This window comes from Arachis hypogaea, chromosome 13, assembly GCF_003086295.3.
Source record: "Arachis hypogaea cultivar Tifrunner chromosome 13, arahy.Tifrunner.gnm2.J5K5, whole genome shotgun sequence".
Classification (NCBI taxonomy): domain Eukaryota; kingdom Viridiplantae; phylum Streptophyta; class Magnoliopsida; order Fabales; family Fabaceae; genus Arachis; species Arachis hypogaea.
Genome location: NC_092048.1, coordinates 64,496,093 through 64,507,123, shown reverse-complemented (window position 1 = coordinate 64,507,123; position 11,031 = coordinate 64,496,093).

Here is an 11,031-nt window from a genome sequence, read left to right as displayed (position 1 = left end):
AATTCAATCCTATCAATCATACATGTGATTAAGGTAAATTTGTCCTAATAAGTTATTCTACCATAACGAGAAAAGTCTATTATAGTTTCTCAAATTAATTAACAAGGTATTAAACATCGACTACTAAAGTGTTCATTAGCACATTACATGAAAAACACAATGAGAGAAAGTGCAAGCGGGGGAGAGAGAATGGCGGTGCAAGGAGATCAACGTGGGATGCACAAAGATGCTAAGGCACCGTCGGAAGGTCATCCACAAGAAGTAAGAGGTTCAGGCAAGGAGGCGGGTAAAGAAGAAAGCAAGTGTGGGGGGAGACCAGCCACGCAAGGGACCTTCGGAAGCAAGGTATCCTTCAAAGATAAGGTTGTAGGGGTTTCGACACCAAAACCCTTGGTTATTGATGAATCTATGGAGGGGGATCGTCTTGCCATGGTTGAGGGAGGCAATGCGGGAAGGCCTAAAGTGACATTTTCTAGTGAAGAAGGAAGGTTCTAGCTGAACCCTACAAAGACTCCATTGTAGTGAAGGTTTTTGGCAAGCATGTCAGTTACACTGCTTTATCTCATAGACTACGCTTCATTTGGAGGCTTAAGGGAGGATATAAAATTTTGGATGTTGGTAATGACTACTTCTTGGTGAAATGCGATCTTTTAAAAGATCGAGAGAAGGTTCTCCTTGGAGGCCCGTGGATGATCGACGGTTTTTATTTGGTAGTTAAACCCTGGTCATTTGAGTTCCATCCGGCAGAGGAATCCTTTGGTTCCACTCTTGTGTGGGTTTGTTTTAATGGGATGATGATCCTTTACTACCAGGAAAAGGCCATGCAACGTATTGCGACGGAGGTAGGCAAACCTATTAAAGTAGACGTTGTGACAAAAGAGGCGGAGAGGGGAAATTTTGCCCGGGCATGTATCCTCATTGATTTAGGAGTGCTAGTGATTGATGAGATTGAAGTGAATGATTGATGAGCGGATATTTTATACGCTTTTTGGGGTTAAATTCATATAGTTTTTAGTATGTTTTAGTTAGTTTTTAGTTTATTTTCATTAGTTTTTAGGAAAAATTCATATTTCTGGACTTTACTATGAGTTTGTGTATTTTTCTGTAATTTCAGGTATTTTCTGGCTGAAATTGAGGGAGCTGAGCAAAAATCTGATTCAGGCTGAAAAAGGACTGCTGATGCTGTTGGATCCTAACCTCTCTACACTCGGAATGGAATTTCTGGAGCTACAGAAGTCCAAATTGAAGCGCTTCCAATTGCGTTGGAAAGTAGACATCCAGGGCTTTCCAGCAATATATAATAGTCCATAATTTGCTCAAGGATAAATGACGTAAATTGGTGTTCAACGCCAGTTCCATGTTGCAGTCTGGCGTCCAGCGCCAGAAACACGTTACAAGTTGGAGTTCAACGCCAGAAACAGGTTACAGCCTGGCGTTGAATGCCCAAAACAGCCCAGGCACGTGAGAAGCTTTAGTCTCAGCCCCAGCACACACTAAGTGGGCCCCAGAAGTGGATTTCTGCATTATCTATCATAGTTTACTCATTTTCTGTAAACCTAGGTTACTAGTTTAGTATTTAAACAACTTTTAGAGATTTATTTTGTATCTCATGACATTTTTAGATCTGAACTTTGTACTTTTTGACGGCATGAGTCTCTAAACTCCATTGTTGGGGGTGAGGAGCTCTGCTGTGTCTCGATGAATTAATGCAAGTATTTCTGTTTTCTATTCAAACATGCGCGTTCCTATCTAAGATATCCATTCACGCTTAATTATGGAGAAGGTGATGATTCATGACATTCATCACCTTCCTCAATTCATGAACGCGTGTCTGACAATCACCTCCGTTCTACATCAGATTGAATGAGTATCTCTTAGATTCCTTAATCAGAATCTCCGTGGTATAAGCTAGATTGATGGTGGCATTCATGAGAATCCGGAAAGTCTAAACCTTGTCTGTGGTATTCCGAGTAGGATTCTGGGATTGGATGGCTGTGACGAACTTCAAACTCGCGAGTGCTGGGCGTAGTGACAGACGCAAAAGGATAGTAAATCCTATTCCGGTACCATTGAGAACCTGGACCCTTTTCACTGAAAGGAAGGATGGTAGCCATTGACAACGGTGATCCACCAACACACAGCTTGCCATAGGAGGACGTGCGTGCGTGAACAAGAAGACAGAGGGAAGCAGAATTTCAGAAGACAAAGCATATCTAAAACTCCAACATATTCTCCATTACTGCATACAAGTATAATTTGTGTTCTGCCCTTTTTACTTTTTACAATTCAAACTAAAAATTATTATTGATATTATATCCTGACTAAGAGTTACGAGATAACCATAGCTTGCTTCACGCCAACAATCTCCGTGGGATCGACCTTTACTCACGTAAGGTATTACTTGGACGACCCAGTGCACTTGCTGGTTAGTTGTGCGAAGTTGTAAGAGAGTAATGTGAACATTGACATCACAATTTCGTGCACCAAGTTTTTGGCGCCGTTGTCGGGGATTGTTTGAGTTTGAACAACTGACGGTGAATCTTGTTGCTTAGATTAGGAAATTTTTGTCTTTTGGGTCAGAGTCTTTTATTTTCTTTTCAAAATCTTCTTTTTCAAAAATAATTTTTCTATTAAATCTTGTGTCAAACTTTAAGTTTGGTATTTTCTTGTTGATTTTCCTTTGTTTTTTTCGAAAATTTTAGTTTGGTTTTCTAAAAATTTTAAGTTTGGTGTTCCTTCTTCATGTTCTTGTTGTTCTTGTGAGTCTTCAAGGCGTTCTTGAGTTTTCCCTGTGTCTTGATCTTAAAATTTTTAAGTTTGGTGTTCCTTGGTGTTTTCCCTCCAAAATTTTCGAAAACAAGGAGCATTAAATCTAAAAATTTTAGATCTTGTGTTATTTTATTGTTTTTCTCTTTCCTCATTAAATTCAAAAAAATATATTTTCCCTCTATTTTAAAGCAATTTTTCGAAAATTTTCACCCATTTTTATTTATTTTATTTTAATTTATTTTATTTTCAAAATAAATAAATAATTAAATAAATAAAAATATTTCTTCTCTATTTTACATCATCTCCCTTTCTCCATCATGGATCTAAGTGGAAATGAACAGTCCAGAAGAACTCTGGGGTCATATGATAACCCCTCTACTGCTTCATATGGGAGTAGTATCTGCATACCCTCCATTGGAGTCAGTAGCTTTGAGTTGAATCCTCAGCTCATTATCATGGTGCAGCAAAGCTGCCAGTATTCTGGTCTTCCACAGGAAGAACCTACAGAGTTTCTGGCACAGTTTTTACAAATTGCTGACATAGTACATGATAAGGAAGTAGATCAGGATGTCTACAGATTATTACTGTTTCCATTTGCTGTAAAAGAGCAAGCCAAGAGGTGGTTAAATAACCAACCTAAGGCTAGCATAAAGACATAGAAACAGCTGACAGAGAAATTCCTGAATCAATACTTTCCTCCAAAACGGATGACACAGCTAAGGCTGGACATCCAAGGCTTTAAACAAGGAGATAATGAATCTCTTTATGATGCCTGGGAGAGATACAGAGAGATGCTAAGAAAATGCCCCTCTAAAATATTTTCAGAGTGGGTTCAGTTAGACATCTTCTATTATGGGCTTGCAGAAAGAGCTCAGATGTCTCTAGATTACTCAGCTGGTGGATCTATCCACATGAGAAAGACAATTGAAGAAGCTTAAGAGCTCATTGATACAGTTGCCAGAAATCAGCATCTGTACCTAAGCAGTGAATCTTCCATGAAAGAAGAGGCTAAAACAGTGACTACTGAACCCAGTCCTGCTGAACAAGCTACTGAATTCAATCAGCAAGTGGACTTTCTAACACAGTAGTTAGCTGAATTCAAAGATAGACTACAAGAGACAAGGATGGCTAATATAAATATGGAAGAATAATTGAAGCAAACAAAGCAGTAGCTGTCAAAACAAATAACAGAAGAATGCTAAGCCGTTCAATTAAGAAGTGGGAAAACATTAAATACCCCACCTCAAGGCAGCAGGAAGCCAAGAAATGAGCAAACCACCCAAAATCCATCTGAGGACAGTAAGAGCCCAGAGAAAGATAATTCTGGCGTTAAAACGCCAGAAATTGGGTGGAAGGCTGGCGCTGAATGCCCAGACTATGCTCAGGACTGGCGTTTAACGCCAGAAACAAGCAAGGAACTGGCGTTGAACGCCCAAAAGAAGCACAGTTCTGGTGTTCAGACGCCAGGAACAGATGAGGAGTTGGCGTCTAACGTCACTCCAGCTTCTAACTCTGGTACTCAAATGCCAGTGAGGGATCAGACACACACAAGTGCTGATGACAACCCCTCTAAAAAGGCTTCTTCAACCATTTCTGTAGGAAATAAACCTACAGCAACCAAGGTTGAGGAATATAAAACCAAGATACCTTATCCTCAAAAACTCTGCCAAGAGGAGCAGGATAAGCAATTTGCTCGCTTTGTAAATTATCTCAGGACTCTTCAAATTAAGATTCCATTTGCAGAGGCACTTGAGCAAATACCTTCTTATGCCAAGTTCATGAAAGAGATCTTAAGTCATAAGAAGGATTGGAGAGAAACTGAAAGAGTTCTCCTCACTGAAGAATGCAGTGCAGTCATTCTGAAAAGCTTTTCTGAAAAGCTTAAAGATCCCGAAAGCTTTCTGATACCATGCATATTAGAGGGTAATTGCACCAAGACAGCCCTATGTGATCTTGGGGCAAGCATCAACCTAATACCTGCATCCACCATCAGAAAGCTTGGTTTAACTGAAGAAGTTAAACCAACCCGGATATGTCTCCAACTTGCTGATGGCTATATTAAATACCCATCAGGCGTGATTGAGGACATGATTGTCAGGGTTGGGCCATTCGCCTTTCCCACTGACTTTGTTGTGCTGGAAATGGAGGAGCACAAGAGTGCTACTCTTATTCTAGGAAGACCTTTCCTAGCAACTGGACGAACTCTCATTGACGTCCAACAGGGGGAAATAACCCTGAGAGTCAATGAGGATGAGTTTAAGTTGAATGCTGTCAATGCCATGCAGCATCCAGACACACCAAAAGACTGCATGAAAGTTGATCTCATTGACTCTCAGGTGGAGGAGATCAACATGGCTGAGAGTCTCGAATCAGAGCTGGAAAACATTTTTAAAGATGTTCCGCCTGACCTAGAGGATTCAGAGGAATTGAAAGAGCCTCTGAAATTTCCTCAGGGAGAGGAAAAACCTCCTAAACCCGAGGTCAAACCATTACCACCATCCCTGAAATATGCATTTCTGGGAGAAGGTGATACTTTTCCAGTGATCATAAGCTCTGCTTTAAATCCACAGGAAGAGGAAGCACTAATTCAAGTGCTAAGGACACACAAGACAGCTCTTGGGTGGTCCATAAGTGACCTTAAGGGCATAAGCCCCGCGAGATGCATGCACAAAATCCTATTAGAGGATGATGCTAAGCCAGTGGTTCAACCACAGAGGCGGCTAAATCCAGCCATGAAGGAAGTGGTGCAGAAAGAGGTCACTAAATTACTGGAGGCTGGGATTATTTATCCTATTTCTAATAGCCCCTGGGTGAGTCCTGTTCAAGTTGTCCCTAAAAAGGGAGGCATGACAGTGGTTCATAATGAAAAAATGAACTGGTTCCTACAAGAACAGTTACAGGGTGGCACATGTGTATTGATTACAGAAGGCTCAATACAGCCACCAGAAAGGATCATTTTCCTTTACCATTCATAGACCAGATGCTAGAAAGACTAGCAGGTCATAATTATTACTGCTTTTTGGATGGCTATTCAGGCTACAACCAAATTGCAGTAGATCCCCAGGATCAAGAGAAAACAGCATTCATATGTCCATCTAGAGTATTTGCTTACAGAAGGATGCCTTTTGGGCTGTGTAATGCGCCTGCAACCTTTCAGAGATGCATGCTCTCTATTTTCTCTGATATGGTGGAAAAATTTCTGGAAGTCTTCATGGATGACTTCTCAGTATATGGAGACTCATTCAGCTCCTGTCTTGATCACCTGACACTGGTTTTGAAAAGATGCCAAGAGACCAACCTGGTTTTAAACTGGAAAAAATGTCACTTTATGGTGACTGAAGGGATTGTCCTTGGGCATAAAATTTCAAACAAGGGAATAGAGGTGGATCAAGCTAAAATAGAGGTAATTGAAAAGTTACCACCACCTGCTAATGTTAAGGCAATCAGAAGCTTTCTGGGGCATGCAGAATTCTATAGGAGGTTTATAAATGATTTTTCAAAAATTGCAAAACCTCTAAGCAACCTGCTAGCTGCTGACACACCATTTGTGTTTGACACAGAGTGCCTGCAAGCGTTTGAAGCTCTGAAAGCTAAACTAGTCACAGCACCAGTTATCTCTGCACCAGACTGGACATTACCATTCGAATTAATGTGTGATGCCAGTGATCACGCCATTGGTGCAGTACTGGGGTAGAGGCATGACAAGCTTCTACATGTCATTTATTATGCTAGCCGTGTTTTGAATGATGCCCAGAAAAATTACACAACCACAGAAAAAGAATTGCTTGCAGTGGTTTATGCCATTGATAAGTTTAGATCATACTTAGTAGGATCAAAAGTGATTGTGTACACAGATCATGCTGCTCTTAAATATCTACTCAAAAAGCAGGATTCAAAACCTAGACTCATAAGATGGGTGTTGCTTCTGCAAGAGTTTGATATAGAAATAAGAGACAGAAAAGGGACAGAGAACCAAGTGGCTGACCATTTGTCCTGGATAGAACCAGTGGAAGGGGCGTCCTCCCCCTCTATTAAGATCTCTGAAACCTTTTCGGATGAGCATTTGTTCGCCATTCAGGAATTACCATGGTTTGCAGACATTGCAAACTAAAAAGCTGCAAGGTTCATTCCCAAGGAGTACAGCAGACAACAAAAGAAAAAATTAATTACTGATGCAAAGTACTACTTGTGGGATGAACCCTATCTCTTTAAGAGATGTGCAGACAGAATAATACGTAGGTGTGTGCCTATAGAAGAAGCACAGAGGATCCTATGGCATTGCCATGGATCACAATATGGAGGCCATTTCGGAGGAGAGCGAACAGCCACCAAGGTCCTCCAATGTGGTTTCTACTGGCCTACACTCTACAGAGACTCCCGAGAGTTTGTGCGTAACTGTGACAGTTGCCAGAAAGCTGGTAATTTACCTCATAGTTACGCCATGCCTCAACAAGGAATCTTGGAGATTGAGTTGTTTGACGTATGGGGAATTGATTTCATGGGGCCTTTCCCACCATCATACTCAAACACTTATATTCTGGTGGCAGTTGACTATGTATCAAAATGGGTAGAGGCCATTGCCACACCCAACAATGATACTAAAACAGTACTAAAATTCCTCCAGAAACATATATTCAGCAGATTTGGTGTCCCTAGGGTACTAATCAGTGATGGGGGCACTCACTTCTGTAACAAACAACTTTACTCCGCCATGGTCCGGTATGGGATTCACTACAAGGTGGCAACTCCATATCATCCACAGACAAATGGGCAAGCTGAAGTTTCTAACAGAGAACTAAAAAGAATCCTGGAACGGACTGTAAGTACCCGTAGAAAGGATTGGGCACGAAGCTTAGATGATGCTCTGTGGGCTTACAGAACAGCATTCAAGACTCCTATAGGGACCTCTCCGTACCAACTTGTGTATGGTAAGGCTTGTCACCTGCCCGTGGAACTGGAACATAAGGCCTACTGGGCAACCAGATTCCTAAACTTTGATGCCAAATTAGCTGGAGAAAAAAGATTGCTCCAGCTGAATGAGCTAGAGGAATTCAGATTCACTGCTTTCGAAAATGCCAAGCTGTATAAAGAAAAATAAAAAAGGTGGCATGACAGAAAGCTGTCATCTAGAGTCTTTGAACCAGGACAAAAGGTTCTGCTATTTAACTCTAGGCTCAGGCTATTCTCCGGGAAACTGAAATCCCGATGGAGGGGACCATATGTGATTACAAGTGTATCACCATATGGTTATGTGGAGCTTCAAGACATTGATTCTGATAAGAAGTTCATTGTTAATGGACAGAGAATCAAGCACTATCTTGAAGGCAATGTTGAGAAAGAGTGCTCAAGGCTGAGGCTAGATTAAAAACTCAGCAAGGTCCAGCTAAAGACAATAAAGAAGCGCTTGCTGGGAGGCAACCCAGCCATGGGGCATCACTTCCTCTAAGCATTTTGCCTTATTCTTGATTTTATTTGTTTATATAAAGTTCATTGATACTAAGGTAAAGACGCAATTGTATAAGTTCACAGGGTTACAGAAGGATCCTGCACACAAAACAGAGAAAAGGAGCTCACTGGCAAGAAAACACCAGTAAAAGTCTGTTTTGGGCATTCAACACCCAAAAGAAGCATCCACTGGGCGTTGAACGCCAGTAAGGATAGCCATCTGGGCGTTAAACGCCAGAAAGAAGCATCTTCTGGGCGTTGAACGCCAGAAAGAAGCTCCTTCTGGGCGTTTAACGCCAGATTTACAGCGTCCTGGGCGTTCAGAAAAATGCCCAGTGACAATGGAGTTCCTGGCTTTCAACGCCAGAAAGAAGCAACAGCTGGGCGTTGAACGCCCAGGAGAAACAGCAGTTGGGCGTTGAACGCCCAAAACATGCAGTGTTTGGGCGTTCAAACGCCAGGATGGTGGGGAGGAGGTAATTTCGTTTTTACTTCATAGTTTTCATTTTAGTTTTAATTTTCATGTTTCAATTCATGATTTATTGCATAAACATATTACAAACCCTGATTTCTAAAATCCCTAATTTCTAAAAACCCTACTTTAAAAATATCAAATGTATCTTAATCCATAAGCACAAATCCTTTTTTCAATCCAATTCAACTCTTTTTCAAATTTTCAAAACAAATCTATCTCTTTTCATTCTAAAATCTTTTCAACTAATCAATATCTTTTTTTAAATCTCCATATCATCTTTTTCAAAAATCCAAATTTATCTTTTTCAAATATCTTTCATATCTCTTCAATTTTAAATTATATCTTTTCTTATCATACTTATTTCTTTTTAAATCATATCTTCTATCTTATCTTTCTCCCTATTTTCGAAAACCCACCCCCTCCCTTTTAAAAACACATTCGGCCTCCCTCCTCTCATCCACCATTCAACACTCGTTCTCCTTCTATCCCTCTCCTTTCTTTCTTTTGCTTGAGGACAAGCAAACCTCTAAGTTTGGTGTGTTTATCCGTGATCACTAAACCATACCCACTAAGATCATGGCTCCTAAAGGAAAACAACCCACTCCAAGAGGCAAGAAAGAGAGTGTTCCAAAACCACTTTGGAATCAAGGGAGGTTCTTAACCAAAGAACATTCAGACCATTACTACAAAATAATGGGTCTAAGATCAGTGATCCCGGAAGTCAAGTTCGATCTGAAAGAAGATGAATATCCGGAGATCCAAGAGCAGATTCGAAACAGGAACTGAGAAGTCCTAGCTAATCCTGAAACGAAAGTGGGAAGGAATATGGTTCAGGAATTCTACGCTAATCTGTGGCAAACAGACAGGCAGAGAATATCTGGAACTGCCCTCTATGACTATAGGACTGTGGTCAGATGAAAGATTGTTCACATCCACCCTGACAAAATCAGGGAGATCTTTAAGCTACCTCAGCTGAAAGATGACCCAAACTCCTTCAATAGGAGAATGATGAGAACAAACAAGGGCCTGAATAAGATTTTAGAGGATATATGCATCCCTGGAGCCAGGTGGACCACCAGCACGAAGGGTGTCCCAAATCAACTCAAGAGAGAAGATCTCAAACCAGTCGCCAGAGGATGGCTGGACTTCATTGGGCGTTCTATATTGCCCACCAGCAACCGTTCTGAAGTCAATGTTAAAAGAGCAGTGATGATCCATTGCATTATGTTGGGAAAAGAAGTAGAAGTTCATCAACTGATCCCATTTGAATTCTACATACTTGCAAACAAGAACTCCAAGGATGCCAGGTTGGCTTATCCAAGCCTAATCTCTATGCTCTGCAAAGATGCTGGAGTAAAGATGGGAATAATAGAGTATATCTCAGTGGAGCAGCCAATCACTAAAATCACAATGGAAAAACAACAAGTGCATGATGATCCCATCAAGAGGAGGGCGCAAGAATTTCTACCAGAACTCCCTCAATTTGAATACTGGAAACATCTTGAAGCGTCTGTTACTAAATTGCAAGAAGCCATGGACCAAATAAAGGAAGAACAGCAAAATCAAAACAGCATGCTCTGCAAACTGCTCAGAGAACAAGAAGTGCAAGGGCGTGAATTAAAGGAATTAAAGCGTCAGAAACTATCTCTTGAAGGGCCAAGCACTTCACAGACTAAAGAGACATCCACTTCCCAACTTCAAGGTTGTTGAGTTCTGATATTAACCTTAGCCCTGTGATAACTGTTTTTATTTGAGTTTTACCTTAGGAGTCATATAGTAGTAATTAGTATCTATATTTTTGATTTTATCTCCAATTAAGCTATAATTTATTTTTCTCATCATCATTAAACATGAATAAAATAGAAGATTTTCTTTAGAGTAAGGAGTCAATAATTTTTGAGTTTTCAACAAGAAAAATTCTAATTATTTATATGTGGTGGCAACACTTTTGTCTTCTGAATGAATGCTTGAACAGTGCATATGTCTTTTGAATTTGATGATTAAGAATGTTAAATATGTTGGCTCTTGAAAGAATGATGAACATGAGACATGTTATTGGTAATCTGAAAAATCATAAAAATGATTCTTGAAGCAAGAAAAAGCAGTGAATACAAAAGCTTGCAGAAAAAAAAAATAGAGAAAGAAAAAGAAAAAAAAAGCAAACAGAAAAAGCCAAAGCCCTTAAAACCAAAAGGCAAGGGTAATAAAAAGGATCCAAGGCTTTGAGCATCAGTGGATAGGAGGGCTTAAAGGAATAAAATCCTGGCCTAAGTGGCTAAACCAAGCTGTCCCTAGCCATGTGCTTGTGGCGTGAAGGTGTCAAGTGAATACTTGAGACTGAG